Below are 17,484 nucleotides of genomic sequence, written 5' to 3'. Positions count from 1 at the left end.
TATGATCAGAGGACTTTTGTGCGAGATCTCGATAGATCAATTTGCAGAAATGATCGAACGGAATTCCCTCGCTGCATCAAGGAGCATAGAAAGTTCATTTGATGCAGCGATCGCGGTTGAACCGAGGCTTTGAAGATGCAACGCGTTGGAAACGCTGCAGTTCCAAGTTTCGTCGCTGTGACGCGTTAACCCTTCGCTAGAAAAACTATTTCAATTTTATATACTATTTATATATTATGTTTTATATGCTATTTTAATTTTATATACTATTTATATATTATATGTTATATATACTATTTATATATTATATGTTAATTATGCTATTTTAATTATATATTATATATGCTATTTTAATTATTATATATTCTACATGCTATTTTAATTATATATTATACATGCTACTTTAATTATATATTCTATATGCTATTTTAATTACATACTCTACAAGATATATAAAGGCACATATCGTAAAAATTATGTATAATATAATGAAGCTACCGAGTCAAGATTTCGCGCGTTAGACTTAATCTCAAGAGAGCTTAAAATGGCTTGCTCGAAAGAAAAAGAGCGAAGAAGAAAGAGAAGACCGTAAATAAAGTTAATGAAAAACGCAATTTGCCGCGGAACACCCCGTTAGGAATAAAGGTACGTCGGCGAGACCGTTTCGAAGATGAAAATACCAGCGCGGAAAAACGTATGAGAGCGATCTGAAATTCAACGAGGAACAGAGGACCGCGGCGGCGAGTTCTCCGTCTCCGGACGCCGTTCTCATTGAAATCACGGATCCACCGGCGTTTTCTACCCCCGGCCGATTGAAAGACCGTTTGTCTTCCGCCCGTGAGCGCTCCTCCTCCTCCTCTTCTTTCCCCGACGCTGTGTATTTTTTGTCGGACCGACGAAAAACAGCCGCGGGGGGACAAGCGCCGGCGGATTGTTTAAAGGCCGTGACGGGCAGCGCGCGCACGACGGCTCTCGCACGCGTAATGGTGGGAAGCAATGAATGCGGAATGAAGCTCTTGTTTAGTTTTCCCCGATGAAGAATATTAATGGGATTTTGCCCCGGCGAGAATTTCATCGGCCCCGGAAAAACAACGGGGGTGGGGGGCGATAATAAAACTGAAATTCCCTGCGCGCGCGCGCGAGCAGGCGGCTGCTCCAGGAATTTCAAGTAATTTGTTCGTAACGGGGAAAGGCCACCGACTCCGCCGGATTAAATATCCGTGAAATGCGGCGGTCCGCCGCGTTCCCGCCGCGCGTTATTTCGCCGGAGTTGCGGCGTGATCGGCGATCCTAAAAAATCATCGCTGACGGCGAATTCGCGCGTGATTATACCTAGGCCGATTGGATATCAAATATTCAGAAATTTTATTTTATTAGAGAGAGGAACTTCATCATTGAAGACCACGGTCGTAAAAATTCTGTCGCAGCGAATCTGCCTTGATCAGTGACCGACAAGTTGAACTTTTGAACAGAGAGTCTTCGCAGATAAAACAGCGAAACGTCCGTCTAGATCGGCATCTTTCGTCTCGCGAGAAACGAGCGCGACGAAACAAGGTGTCGTAAAAGCCCGGCACCGTGCACCCTGCATCCCTTTTCGGCTTCATACTGCGTGTTACAGGCGATACGATCTGTCCACAGCTGCGCCGACGGTTTATCTAAATGGAGCATCTGCGCGAGCCTCGCGTCACAGAATTTTTAACGGGATACTCTGCTGAACGCACGGTGTCCGATTTACCGATTCCTCTGCTTATTCTATTTATCATATTCGGCAAGAAGTGCAATTAATTTTACTAATACCTTTTCAAAACCTGACAAATTAAACTAGTTCTTTTTATTCAACGAAGAACCAACAAATCCTGCAACGTAAATGGAAATCATTGAGATTCGAGTTTAATTAACTACGAGCTGGAAGGAGAAGAAGAAAAGCGCCGCGAAGCCGGGCGCGGAACAGGAACTCGGGTGTTCGTTATTGTTGCTAATTGCGCGTTGAGTCGAACGTAACGCGCGTTAAACGTTTCCATAAATTCGGAGGGGGGGGGGACCCTTAAATTTCCGGCGGCTTCGCGCCGAGAGGGCACCGTAATTCACCGGATGAATAATTTCATTTAATCGTCCTCCGGAGCAGCGACAGCGACGGGAAACTGATTCACGGGCTGGTCGATGGATCCAACCTCGGTGGATTGATTTCTATAGGGGTATTAAATCGGATGGAAACGGTATTTCCCCCCTCTGTTCCGTTAATGGAAGCGACGGGACAGCGGAGGACCGGCCGAACGCCCGAAGATTACCGTCGCGATCCCATCAGTCAAAATAGAAACGACAAAAATTCTATCCGGGAGAAGCTCCTCTGTCTTCGTTTATTTAACGACAGGCAGGCTGTAGACTGAAAAGTTGCTGACGCAGTTAATGGATATTTTCATTTTTTATTCTCATTTTAAATGGGGTTTTACTTTAGTCATTTAGGTATTTTTGTTTTTGCGCTGCTTGTCTGATCACGCGCTGTGCTATACTACTTGCAGCTATTTGGCGTAAGAATTTAAAGATATCTGTAATTTAATATAGCAATTTAAAGATATCTATAATTTAATATAGCAATTTAAAGATATCTATAATTTAATATAGCAACTTGAAGATATCTGTAATTTAATATAGTAATTTACAGATATCTATAATTTAATATAATAATTAAAAGCTATTTAAAAATCTAGAAAAAAATAAATAATTGTACAAATAATGTACGAACTATTAAAGATGGAAGGAAATATTTATTAGGTTAATTCTTGTTCTTACAATAAAAATTGAGCTATTAAGATTCCACGGTCGAGCGGCGATTATTATATTTTATTATTATCACGCTCTCGAAGCAGTCAGTCTTGAAGCGTGCCGGCGCCGGTCGCACGTGGCAGCCGGCGTACGCTCGTGCTTAAATTACGCTCGGGCGACTAATTTCCCGGCCAATTACTTAGATAGCCGATTAGAAAAGGGCCGGCCGTCATGCGAATCGTTTCTCGGTGATTAGCCTTATCGCGCGCCGAGATGAAATACGGCGGTAATGGGTTCCGTGCGGTCGTGGACCTACTTTCGGGCTTTCGCCGGCGAAAGCTCGTGGCTCGCCGTCTTCTTCGTCGATACACCGAATCCGAAGGACCGGAGTAATCTGCGAGCACCGATCGGCGCCCCTTTGATCAGCCCGATTAATTAACTATACCACTTCGAACGGCTGAACTTCGGGTTCCGTTCGGATCCGCAAATCCGAACGAATTACACCAAGATATAGTAGTCGCAGGATTTTATCTATTTACTAAAAAAGTCGAATTTTAATGATTTCTCTTTTTATATCGAACATTTACTTCGCTCCTCTCTTTTTATGCGCTCTGTTTTTATTATTATTTATTTTTTTATCGCGGGTAGACGCAGACGGTAGATTATACCTAGCTGCGAGCGTAACTTATTCACGACTCGATCCAATATTTATGTCGAAACGGAATCTCTGCACTTCCGAAGAGGCACTTCGAGTTCCCGTAATTTTGCACGTGTACGCGCGAACGTGTGCACATAGTAGAATCTCGATTATCCAGGCTCTGCAGAGTGACACGAATGTTTGGATAATAGCGCGGTTAGTTAACTACAGGCGCCAGATTTCGCCTCCGTTAAAGCACTTCGACTGCCGCCGCGTCACCCGTATGCGGCAGACGGAATTATTTCCTCGAACTTGAACATTTGTTTCCGCGTTCGTTGACAGATTCGACAAAATTATCGAGTCGATGCGTTCCTTTTTAAAGTAAAAATTGTTACCTTAGACGAAGTAGATTGCACGCGGAAAGCGTTCGCATAGCAGACGATCCCGACGTTGGCGTGTCGGATAATCGAGGTTCCCATTGTATTCCTGAAATTTTTATCCATTGTATTTTATCGAAGATAAATGTTTCATCGGCCATAACTCGGCCGCATCCTCCGATCGAGTCCGGCTGCTTTCCCAGCCCGGTCCGAGACCCCATCGATCACTTACATAACCGATTGGATCAGCCCATTAACCCTCATCTCGCGTGCAAGCCTCCGCAGATCGGAGTCTACACGTAAACGGCACGCTATCAACGTCTGGTTACGTAACCGTCGGCCGGACTTTCGCGAAATCTGAGGCCGGGCGGCCCGGCCGTGTCCCATGTTCCCCGTTACGAAATTACTATTCCGTGACTGGAAACTCGATATTAAGCTCGAGTATCAACCCCCGGAGAGAGCGGCCCTTCTCCGGACCTCTATCGTCCCCTTCCTCCCTCTGCTTAGTTCTCTCACCCTTTCTCTAGTTCTCTGATTTTTCGCACTTTATATTTCTTGAATTCTAGCTCTCTTAATTTTTACCTCTATTGACTTATTTTTCTTTTGATTTATTTTTCTCTTGATTTAATTTTTCTTCTCTCTCTCTCTCTTTCTCTCTGTCTCTCACTGTTCTCGCCAAGTTTGTTACCTCGGAGGACGACGAACCCGCCGGGCTCGGACGTGTTAACGCGAGCGGAACGCGTCGTCCGCCGTCGCGTACGCTGCAGAGACAGATTAATATCGTGCATCATCCGGCGCGCGAGCCTCGGAGGGTCGCGAGGTGCACGGCCATTAAGAAGGTCACGTGCCTCGAGGAAGTTCCGGCTGTGCGCGCCGGCTGACGACAATTTATCTGACCGATCGCTTAGATTATATTCCCGCGTGGCTCCTGGGGGACTGACGGGTGGGCCGCGACTAACGAGTATTTACGATGGAAAAACGTGTTCCCGTTTATGGGGGGGGGGGGGGGGGGGAGGATAATGGACAACCGGATGGAACCGACGACCGTCGATACAGGACACGCCACTTTAGTTAACCCACGACGGTCGCCGCGGGCATCGTGCGTTCCCTCCCCCGTGGTATATCGCGTGCCATTCGTCACTGTGGACTGATACCAATCTCACTCCGGTTTACTAATTCTGTCGTGTGCTCGCTTTCAACGATCTGACGCGAGAGAAATATCGTTTTTTTTTGTTCGGCGGGACTGGCTAGCCATAGGGAACGGGGCAGCTAACGCGTGGTTGTATATGGTGAATGGGGTACAGGCGGAAGTAGTCGGCAAAGTGAAATTTGATAGCGGACGAATTATAGCAAGGCTATCTTTTGTCGGACAAGTGGAAGGAGTCGGTATTTCAGCAGGGTAGTAGAAGCAGTCTTTCGAGAGGACAGTGGAAGCAGTCTGGCTTTTGTCGGACAGGTAGTGCAAGTAGTAGGAGTCAGTATTTTGTCAGGCAAGTAGTAAGAATTAATCTCTTGTCAGGCAACTAGGAAACACCAGTCTTTTGTCAGGCAAGTAGTAAGAATCAATCTTTTATCAGGCAACTAGGAAAGACCAGTCTTTTGTCAGGCAAGTAGTAAGAATCAATCTTTTATCAGGCAACTAGGAAAGACCAGTCTTTTGTCGGACAAGTAGTAAGAATCAATCTCTTGTCAGACAAGTAGTAAGAATCAATCTCTTGCCAGGCAACTAGGAAAGACCAGTCTTTTGTCAGACAAGTAGTAAGAATCAATCTCTTGTCAGACAAGTAGTAAAAATCGATCTCTTGCCAGACAAGTAGCATCAGTCAGCCTTTTTCAGACAAGTGGTAAGAATCAATCTCTTGTCAGGCAAGTAGGATCAATCAGTCTTTCCTCGGACCACTCTCATCGACCAAGTAGTACAAGCCGAGGTCGGACAAGTAGCGAAAGGTCTCGCAAGCGGAACGAATGGGACAAGGCGGTCGCGTTGCCGCGTATTCGGGGCCAGTGGGTAATATCGGACGAGCGGATTCGAGCGTGTGCCGGCTGGCGAGAGATCGATAGAGGACGGTCTCTCTCGGTTAGACACGCGCTGCGAATTCTCCGCGCGCGGAAGCGAGCGAGAAAGCGGGCGAACCGCTCCGGGCGGCCCTCGAAGAACGCATTGATCCCGCGCGCGGGGACAGGCTTCGCGTTGCATCCGCCTATGCTGCCGTCTCGCTGCCATCATCCCTCCCCCCCCCCCCCCCCCCCTTGTAAATTAATCTCTATTAATATCCGCGGCACGCCCGGCTCGCGGACACCGCGCGGAATTCCAGTCGGCGCTCGTCAACACGCCTCCGGCCTCAGTTATTGAATTCCACTCTTTGCTTGACAATTTTCATTTGCCCCCCTCCACCGTGTTCCAACCTCTCTCGCCGTGCCATTCTCCGTCGGCGAGATTAAGGGATTTTTATTTCGGACGGGCAGCGCGGCTCCTTTTCGTCGCAGTTTTATGAGATTGTCGAGAACGTCGCCGGGACCTTTGCGTCAGCTTTCGCTCGAGATTTCTCCGCGACGGGACACTTCGCGAAGCGTGGAACTTTAAGGCAGCGTATCTCCATTGTTTCCTGCGGTGGGCGGACGGTACAGTTGGCTCCATAAGTACGCTCGCTGAATCGAAGCACATCTTGTAATCCAATGAGGCCTTTCAGATTTTTCAGTCAATTACAATATATATTTTTTAAAAATTCTCTCCGATCCAAAAAATTAATAAACCACTTCTTTTCATTTTTGATTTATCATTCACAATTTATCCTATCATTTGCGTTACCACATTATTATTATTATAAAAATATATGTTTACACGGTAATCTAGCGTCAAAGTAATCCTTGCGGCAAGCCGGTCAGTGAGCGCAACGCGCGCGACGATTTGTACTTCGAATGGAAACGCAATTGCACGGCTAATGGCTTTCGCGGGCGGGGGATCGTTAGGAATTGTTGTTGCGTTTTCGTGCGCGGCGCGCAAATTAGTTCGCTCCCCAGGAATTTATCGTTGACAGCGGCTAGATTGTCCGAGTCCCTACACCGCTTCGCCGGACAACCGCGTTCCGCTCGCATGACCGCGCGCAATCCGTTTCTTGCCGTTCGAACAGATAGGAGACGACCCCCCTCGTTCCCCTATACGTCCGCGCGCCGAAGGCCTCTGTTCCACCTGTCCGGGCAAGAACACTGTACCAATCCACTGTTCGCCCGTTTATCTACCGTCGTCCCCCCTCATGAACGCCTCCCCCACCCCCGCCCCCGACCGTCAGCCTCGTCTCGTTCTTTATTCCGGAAGTTCCGTTGTCCGAGTGCTTTCAACTACCGGCGACGCGCAATGATCGCGATAAGAACTTCGTTTCCAAGATCTCTCTCTTCGGCAAGCGTTCTCTCTTGGATCTCTTTACGAACCTTGTGAATATATCTCGAAAATAAAAGAATAAAAAAATATTTTTATATACTTATCAATATATCCTAGATCGCTATATATTTTTGTCGAAGTAAAAATAGAAAATAAAAGAAAATGAATGTATGTTGAAAATATCTCTTTAGGAAATTTCCAGCTGCGCTCGTCGTTACAGACGCGTTACAGGCTTTGGATTTAATCCGCGTTAAAGCTGATGGTTCGCAGCCTCGAAGCCGCGGCATGGTTAAAAAGACCGCGAAGTGGTCGACGAGTGCTTCTCGACGAGGCGCTTTTTATTCGGTCGGCGACGATGCTCTTCGATTTAATTTATTTTATTAGTACGTAGTATGGTATTTATAATTATATTATAGTTATGTTATATATCAATGTTTGTCCGATCGTACAGAGTTTCATACCACTTGTGCGATAAAGTATAGGTTCGTCCTACTTGTCTGACCAAGCACATTTTATATCACTTCTGCGATCAAGTACAGAGTACTCCACTTGCCTGACCAAGCATTATTTCGTACCACTGTTTCACAAAGTTTCATAACAATAAATATAACAATAAATTATATAAGTTATATAACAATAAATTATATAAGTTATATAACAATAAATAGTAGATTAAATGATAGAACTTTTGATAGTACAAAAATGATTTTCGAACGTGTTGCAACTCGAATTGGCGCCTTTAGAGCGATCGCTCATCTGTGAAGGGTTAATAGGTTACTAATAGCTAAAAGCGTTAGTAAAACGTCGAGGCGGGCGGGAGGCTTAGCTGGAAGACTGGAGGCACCGTAACGCAAAGCCCCCCCGTACTCGATGGGGCTGTCGTCCGGAGCTTAAGATTAGGCGAACTTCAATTTCGCGATGTTCAACGGGGCTGTCCTCGCTCGGAGGGATTACGGTGTGTCACTCTGTTTCCAGTCGCACAATCGACGCGACCGCCACCGGGAACCAAGTTCCGTGGATATCCAAAGGGAGAGATGGTTCGACGGGGGTCCGTTAGGGGCTTATTAATATTCCCCCGTGAACCCGAAATCCGTAGCCGGCGCGCGCGGCGAATTTCGTCCGCAACTCTCGAGCAGCTCTCGAGCAAACTCCTCTCTCCCTAATTCCTCCGCTCGATTTTCCACCGAGGAGAGCCGCGCGCCGGCTGATCCCTTCGCCTCTATCAATCTGCTAATAAAAAGCTGATTGGAGTTGCGCTAGAGATCGTCGAGCACGCGTTACGACGGCGATCTGGAATTTCCAGTTTCCGAACTCGGGTCGAATGAATTTGGAAACTTCTTGGCTATGGGGATGTACATGGTCGAGTAAACAGTGTGAAATTATTTTGATATCGTATTACGTATTAATATAATAAATTAAATCGAAGAACGCCCCGTCGCCGACTAAATAAAAAGATAAATAACTAAATAAAAAGTTGTTTCGTCGAATTTCGAAATATTCTGTCGTCGAAATTCTGAAATATTAATACAGTAAAGTATATAATATAATTATTTTTCAGAGCATCACGAACGCAATTTTGTACAGTCCGGAGCTGTTAGCGAGTTCGTAGCGCCTCGGGTCATAATTTGGTAGACTGGAGCTCGGTTAGAAAATTGTAAGCGTTAATTGTGCCCCATCCGGTGGGAAATCGAGGGAATTTTGCGAGTGCGTTCAACTTCTAGTGGCGCGAGAGGGGGGATGGTGGTTCCTAGGGTCGTACGGTGGCGCTAAAGCGGAACAGGTCCGGGGAAGTCGTGAAATTAAGGACGAAACCGCGTTACAACGGCACCAGATACACCGAGTGATTACGTTAAACACGGTGATTCGGCGTTAAGGGACGCGTCGCAAAGCTCGGGCGACGCGGATTAAAGGAGCAACCGGCACGATTAATTACAAGGACACGGCGCCACTCGATGCTTTCCGGATAGTTCTGTATTAGCATGCGTTGCCCCGCGCTTTTAACCTGATTTCGAAAACACACGGCTCCCCATAGACTGCTCGTACAGCTTCCTTTGTCTGCGACAATATTTATGATTCGAGTTTGACGCGATTTGCGACGACGGAATGCCGTCAGAAAACCTGGTAGCATTGAAATTGTCGTGTCATGATTATGTCGAAGTTATGTCAAGATTATGTCGAAATTGTGTCAAGATTATATCGAAGTTATGTCAAGATTATATCGAAGTTGTGTCAAGATTATATCGAAGTTATGTCAAGATTCTATGGGTATTCCATTTCCCCGGGAAACAGAAGTTCCAAGGTATCGAAATTCTTGTAAAGAATATCTCAAGAAACGAACCCGCGAAGCCGTCGTAAATACGTCGAACAAAGTTCCAGGGGAAATTCGATTTCTACGCTCTCCCCCCCGTATCATCATGGCCGCGCGAAGCCACGTCTCGCGGACGGTACGTGTATCGAATGCAAAACCGGCAACCGCACGTGGAACCCGGGGACGAGAAATTCGCCATTCGTTGGCCGAGGGCAGGGTACGCTCGCGTCCTGAAACGTATTTGTTCATGGTGTTACTTTTGTATACGGGGTGTCCCGAGGTATTCCCTCGATCGTTTCAAGCAACTCTTTCCTTTGCGATAATTTACTATGAGGCTTTGTTTACGAGTTATTAAGGAAACACCGAGAGCAGATTTCTAAGTAGTATGAGTCGACCAACAGTCAGACATTCTGTATCACTCGGTAGAAAATTGTCAATATTTAAAATTACGTAACTTCGTTATAAAAAATAGTACAGTAATCAACTTTGGCTCATTTTAAAGCTTGAAGTGTCTACTTTTGTGACACTGTCTCCGTCTCTGCAAAAAAAATTGTTGCACTGTCAGAAAAGTGAAAATATAAAGTGCTCGTTATATTGGGTATCCAATATTCGATATTTAATATTAAATATTCAATATTCAAGATTTAATATTGTGTATTCGATATTCAATATCCAATGTTTAAGATTTAAAATTCAATATCTAATATTCAAGATTTAATATTCAATATCCAATATTCAAGATTTAATATTCAATATCCAATATTTCAGTCTTCCAACAACTTGCCACGGAACTTCCGAAACCGATCACTATGCAGCATACTCTAGCGTTAAAAAGTCATTTTGGAAAGCTATTCTTACACTAAATCAAGAAATAATTCAGACATGCATGACACCAGCCGCTTGCAATGTATGCACCCGATGCACTCTACCGAGCCTCGTCCGGGAATCCGAAACGAGTCGTGTAGCAACCGGAACGGTACCAGCTTCGTGCTTCTTGTCTGGCCAGATACCGCCTTGTTCTGCTTGTCTGACCAGCAACTGATTTATACTACTTGCTGATGCGAAATCTAATAGCATAGCACGCGGTAGTATACTTGGTATTCGAAGAATAATTATAGGAATAATGTAATGATTTTTGTGCTTATATTGAAGTATCTAATGCAAATCTTGTTATCTACAGTAACAATACTGTTCTTCATGAAATGACAGTATTTACCGTTACTACGTGCATCGACTGCCAAGATCCGCGAAATTTCGGCGGCATTCCGCCCGGATCTAATTCCGTCGGGGCTCGTCGCCCGGCGAAGTCTACTTAACTCGAGCGCCGCCGGTAAAGTCCGCCCTAATGCCGGCCGCCTGCGATCTCCATATTCAAGGATGTTCGCGCGGATGTAGCCGGGAATTAAGTCCGGGGAAACGAAAGAGAGAGAGAGAGAGAGAGAGAGAGAGAGAGAGGGCGGTCCGGTGAAAAGCAGCCCGAGTCGTTAAAAAAACAGTCGCGGCCCGAGTCCGGCCCCGTCGACCGTCATCCGCGGAGTTTCAAACTCGCCGTCTGTCCCTGTCTCCTCGGCCCATTAGGCCGCTTCCAAAGGATACCCGATGCACCGATCTCCTCGGAAATCCGGTTTATCTTGGCGCGACGAAGTTCCGAGCGAGCTGTTAGATGTCCGCCGATCGGACGACGGAACTTGGCCGATCCACGGAACGGACTTCCTCGCGCCCGTAATATCCGCGAGTTAATGAAAACTTTTCGCCGCGTGAGCCGACTCGGAATTTTTTCATTAGGCCGGCTCTCATTCTGAACGCTGTTAACCGATGCTCCGAACGATATCATTTCGAGACGTGAGCTGGATATCCTCCTTGCTTTCTCTTTATGTGCCGCGCGTCCGCCGGAAGTAGCCGCCACCGTGTTTTTGCATTTCCGCTCTCTGCCGCAGTCTGCTCGGTCGCTGGAAACGCCGCGGAACAAAGCTCCGGCGAAACGACAAAAGCTGCGGTAAAACGACAACTTTTCCTTGGAATTAAAGCTTGAAATCTCTGCTTCGTACCACCGTATTCGATTCTCCAATAGCACGCATTCCCTCGACTGTAATTTCCTAAATCTGAGGTCGTGTTTCGCGATACCGGAAAAGTGAAAAGTTGATCACCCTCTACGGACACATTTGTCGTTCAAACTGCTATAACTTTTTGGAAAAAAATCGCAGCGACTTCGTTCTGCCCTTGAATTAAAGGGGAATGTCTGCACTTTATGACGTTGTAAACGATGTGCTCGAAAAAAATTTGTCCGGGCCCGTAGAGGGCGCTAAACTCGGCACTTTTTGGTACTGTGAACCTGCCCTTGGATTTAGGGTATTGTATCTCAGGAGACGGGTATTGAAAATTGTATAGTGGAGAGTATTGAAAATTAGAGTACGGTGTTTTAAAGTAGACACTTCAAGCTTTAATTTAACAAAAATTTTTTAATTTTATGATAACTTTTGACGGAGTTATAGCTGCTCGAAGATTGACAAGTTTTGGTCCGATAATTGGGGTTGCTTTAATTCTGCTGACGAGAGTATTTCCCTCTCCCTTTTTTTCTCTCTCTCTCTCTATCTATTTCTCTCTCTATTTCTCTCCCTCCCTCTCTGTGTCTCTCTTTCTCTCTCTACTCATAATTCTCTCTCTCCCTCTCCCGCCAATAAATACTCAACAGCTCTCCCTTAATTCTCTATCTTATCTCTCTCTCTCTCTCTCTCCTCCCTCTCCCCCGACAAACATATCATCCATAACCTGTCTGCGAAGCATCCCACCCTACTTATGAACCTTCCAGCTAAACTCTATTACTTTCCGTCCGGCTTCCCTCCTCTCGTAAACATTCCGCCCCCGCGGACCATCCAATTCCAACTGTAGTTCCCCAGTCATAAACACTTGTCTCCCTACTTTAACTATTTCTGGCTGTCTCCTCCCCCCCTCTCATAAAACCTTGTCACTCGTTCTAGCTACACCTTGCCCCCTCCACCCTCGCTTCATAAATATGTATGTTACACGGCAAATTCAACTGTTTAGATTGAATTTCGATTGAATTTCTTCGAGTCATCTACCTGACACTTCCAACGCCGTAGGACTTGTCCTATTACATGTCTTTTTCAGATTATTATTGCATATTTCTCACGTGAAAACAATTCTCGATAAACGTGAAAAATCCGAAAGCGAAAAAAAGGCAGCTCGATAAATATTTTGCAAGTCTTTCGTTTTTGGCGATGATTCGACTATAGTTAGTGTGATACTAGGACTAGAGTACAGTGGAGAATTATTGTAATAGTTTTCGAGAATTCTGTCAGTTCTTTTACGTCAGCATTTCCTCAGAATTTTAAATATTTTTATGTAAGCATTTTTTCAATTTTTACACGTCTTATATAGGCGTTGTATTAATTTTTACAAACATCCCTCTACGATTTATTTTTGTCTCCGACAATCTCCCTTCACCCACTTGTACCACCATATACACCACACTATAGCATATCGTTTCTTAACCAGAACTGTATCTGACCAATATCGAGAACCGAAAACGAAGCGGATCGTTCGAAGTCCTAGCTTCCGCGTTAGGATCGAAGAAGATAGGATTCTACGAGTCGTTTCGCCGGTGAACTTCCACGGGGGTCCGGGGAGAGCAGGAAATCCAGGGGGGGAAGTTTGGAGTCCGGTAACGATCAACAATCAAATCAAGTAGCCGATCGCATTCCCGTATCAGCGGGTTAGAGTAAAATACCCTAAAGAAACCGACAACCCGGAAACGCTCTCTCGACGACGCAATTTCGCGGCAGTGGCCGCGGAGGATCGAACGAGAGAAGAGGTGCCTCCTCGAGCGTTAAGCTACCGATACAAAAGAGGAGGGGGGAAAAAAACGCGCGATGAAAAAAAAACACACACCACCCTCCCGACGGTTTTCCTCTCGAATCTAATTGCGAGTGCACTCCGTCCGAGTATCGGCTCGTTCCGACTTTCCGGTTCCGCGTCAAAGGACGATGGGATTTTAGCGAACTGCCGCGCTATAATAGCAACATACAAGCCCGCGAAACAATAGCAACGTAATCGCGTCTATTGTTATTAGTTCAATTGCACCGTGTGCGAGAAGGAACAATGATTAAAGTATGAAATCGTTGGACGATTTCCAGTTCGTTAAGAACAAATCAGATAGATTGATGCTTAACTAGATCGTTTGTTAATGCCAAATATTTTTGTTATTAAAATTGAAATTATTACAATTAATAGAGTTGGAGTATAATAATATATTAATACGTAATGTGTACTGTATACTAAGCACGGAAATATAGAAGCGATACTATTCGATTATTATTATTAACACAAAAATATAGGATATCAAAGAGTTATTGAAAATCGAAAGGGGAAATTATTTCAAATAACCTTTTCCTTTACAAAAATTGTCAAAAGCTGTACTCTGTCCGACACTGAATTTTCGTCTCTACACTTTGACTAACAAAATAACAATTTTGCAACTAGTGAAGTCGATGATAATTGTTACATAGAGAAGTCCAATTCCCGAGTATTTTGTTCACGGATCGGTCGTTCGTTTTTTGCAAGATAGTCGTCGCATTTGCTGCATGATCCGGTCTACACTGTGCAGAGAGTATCTGCGATCAGTCAGGATTCAATCGTTTAAGCCTTCGTGTCGCGAGTAACGCTGCTTTTGTGTTTCAGTTCTATCTCCGTTGTCGACGAACGATCGCAACACACGGGATTGTCGTGTTAAAGGGATCGAATTGGAATATTTTATTTCGGCTACCAGAGCTAGCTTTTCTTCGTCAAATTATTTAAACACCGCTGTCAAATCATTTAACATTTTTTATTATTTTTGCTTAATTGATTTCACAGTAGAAACAGTTTTTACTAAAATAAAAAAATATTTTCATTATCCAGAAATCGAAAGAATTAATTTCGTACGCGTCGTGTTTTAGTTATTATTATCATTTATTTAAAATATAGTATTATCATTTATTTAAAATATAGTATTATCATTTATTTAAAAAATAGAAATATAGCAATTTAACAGGCTTGCCAATCACTATACTGACAATTTTGTCAACGCGTCAGCAGCCTCGCAAGCCTAACCATTTATACTACGATATTAATCGCATTTAATGCTCTTCTAAACTGTAGAACTCTAAATGAAATTGTCGCGGAAAGTGGAATCTGTCGGCGCGTTGATTTTCGCGTGGATTTCGTTGGGCGTAGTCGGAGGGCCGTTTTATTTCAATGGTGGTAGACGCGCGTATCCGACGTATCGGTTATTGGCCGCTGCGCGGCACAGTTTTCACTTTATTTGTGCCACTGAATTAAGTACGCTATTGGAAAATATTTATTCCGTTCATTTGGGTAGTCCCGAGCACAGCAGCGCGCAGTTTGCATTGTTCGAAGTGGCGGCGCGCGGATCGGCACGGATTCTATTTGGTCGCGAAATACAATCCGTTTACACAGCGACGGAAATATATATATATATATATATAGACAGCATTTTTATTTATTTAATCTCACAGCGACTATATAAGAACAATAGATTCGATCCAGAAAATTATTTATCGACTCAATATTTGTCACCGTCTTCAAAGATCTCCTTTTTCGACCCGCGATTCTTCTTCAGTTTCTATTTAGCCATTCATTTTCAAGTAGAACAGTCGCTGAATATTCAGACCGTCGAGACGGAAAAGGCAGACGCTCGAAGGGCACCGGATTATGAAGCGGAAAGAAAGCTTAATCCATCGACGGAAATATCTACCTTTATTAAATCCGTCTCTCCAACGTTCTCCCGCGGAATTTTATCGCGAATACCAGCCTTCTTGTTTCAATTAACGCCGATAACCGGACGCGCTGATTCCAAACTACGAAACACGCTAAACTCCATCCTCCGTTGCGTTTCATAAAAAGCCAATTATCCGGAACAGTGATTCGCTCGTTATCGTTTATGTCTTCTAATTTAGGTCAATTTGATTAACTGGAAAATCGCCGGTTTTTAAACGTTCCCGCACTGCGGAGGTTTCACGGAAACATTCAATTTTCAGCCGCCGCATTGCGAAACCGACGATCGAATTTTTTTTAATCGCTATAGCGTCGTAACTTTTGTCAGAGAATTATGCAAATCTCTTTGCTACGGACAGTTCGATAAATATCGTTATTACTTTTAAGTGGAAATTACTTTGAATTTAATTTGGATTGCATTGAATATTCTCCTCTGGCATTTTTTACTATAGTAAAGTAAGCTATTAAGCCGTCGCGATATTAAATTTCGATATTTTAATTCCTTTAGCACAGTTTGTATATTGCATCTATATTAAATATATAAATTAAGAAAAAGAGACTTTCTGTCAGATTTCTCCAGCACACCCTGTACACACGTCGCATTAGTACCGCAGGAGGGAGGGGAGTGGAGGGGGGACGACGAGGCGTAATCGCGGCGCGTCTTCCGCGAGCAATCGGATGCCGGGAGCCGATAGCGAGCTCGCGAACGAGCGTAGTCGGTCGCGCGGGTCCCCCGTAATGATTTAAAAGCATCAGATTAGCCGAGGTACAGGTTGGTAATGGCGGGCTCTCGAGCTCGCGATAACAAATACAGAAACGCGGGGCGGGGGAGGGGGAAAGAGGGAGGGCGCTCCCTCGACTTGCTTTCGTTCGTGATTACGGAATAAATTACCATAAATCTTGACGTCTCACCGGTCGTCCGACGTTCGTCCCATTATGTGTCCCCGTATCCGACGAGCCTCGTCATCGAGTTAACTGGCGCGCTCGAGAGAGCGCCGATGCTACGAGGGAACAAGGTATAAACTCGCGGGGAACGCGAAAGCGATTTATGAGAAATAATTTCGCCGTTAACCGCGCGAAAGAGATTTCGACGCGAAAGAAACGTATCGCCGGGTCTCTAAACGTATCTGTGACGAGAGTTTTATTCAGTCGCACTATTTTCATTATCATGCAGTATTTTTTTTTACTCGGTAAGTATTTTTTTTACTGGCATTTTTACTATCATGCATTGTATAATATAAAATAATTCACTGTGCAGTACTGTCGCTATTAATAATGAAATACTGTACCATTAACCCTTCTACTATGAGCACTGTACAATGTAAAATATTGCACTCTATAGTACAGTCACTTTGTACTATTAACCCCTTGCACAATAACAACGAGTCAGACTCGTGATCAAGATTTCATGCAACGTCTGCCAAATATGAATATTACTCATTTCTTGTAAAACAAAATAAAATTGAATTATATTGTTATCAAAGTCTAGAAACGGAAATAAATAAAGACGATACAAGAAACAGAAACTATCTGGTCTTATTAAGGAAAATATTAAGAACAAACAAGTGCTGATCAAAATTGTGTAAAAGGAGTCGCAGTGCGAGTGATTTAATATTGAAAGCCGGTCAAAAGTTTCGTTTTCGAGTACATCCACGTGAAAAATGTTTCCCCTGAAAGCCGAGAAAAATTGCTCGGAAAATCAAGCTGCCAAAACTGTCGGTGAAAATCCAATCCAGCAACCGGATACTTTTTCCGCGACGTTGCAAACGCGATACGAATACGGTAGCCGGGGGTTAAGGAAAAAGGATTTAGCAAATTTTCGCAGGGCTGGGTGGGTGTGCGTGTGTGTACGTTGGTTTAATCGCGCAAGAAACGGAGAAACGGGGATCCTGATTCCCGGCTAACAGGGTGCAGGAATTCCGGACTATGTTCCAATATTTGCCGCGTCCTGGGCGGGAACCCGTTGAAAGGATCGCTGAAAGCGATGTGAGAGAGAGAGAGAGAGAGAGAGAGAGAGAGGGAGAGAGAAAGAGAGGGAGAGAGAAAAGAGGTATCTTGGACCGGCGAACCAATTTCGATCCGCCCAGACGGTTCAATCGGACACTCGATTTCTGCGAGCCGATTCGAGCCGCGCGCAGACACGCGAGAATTGCCATCGCGGCGGCGAGTCTCTCTCGCAGCCGGCGGAAAAAATATCGCGAATCAAAGCGGCTTCAAAGTGCAGAGA

At 44.7% G+C, this 17,484-nt stretch overlaps 1 protein-coding gene across 2 annotated transcripts in view; it reads right to left on the bottom strand.

The window, feature by feature from the left end:
- The window catches only part of LOC144469555 (uncharacterized), a 124,659-nt gene that overhangs the window by 61,070 nt on the left and 46,105 nt on the right, over window positions 1–17,484 (bottom strand). The gene's annotated exons all lie outside the window — the stretch shown is intronic.

This window comes from Augochlora pura, chromosome 4 (genome assembly GCF_028453695.1).
Source record: "Augochlora pura isolate Apur16 chromosome 4, APUR_v2.2.1, whole genome shotgun sequence".
NCBI lineage: Eukaryota > Metazoa > Arthropoda > Insecta > Hymenoptera > Halictidae > Augochlora > Augochlora pura.
The sequence above is the reverse complement of the archived record's forward strand: the minus strand, read 5'-3'. Positions and strand labels throughout refer to the sequence as shown.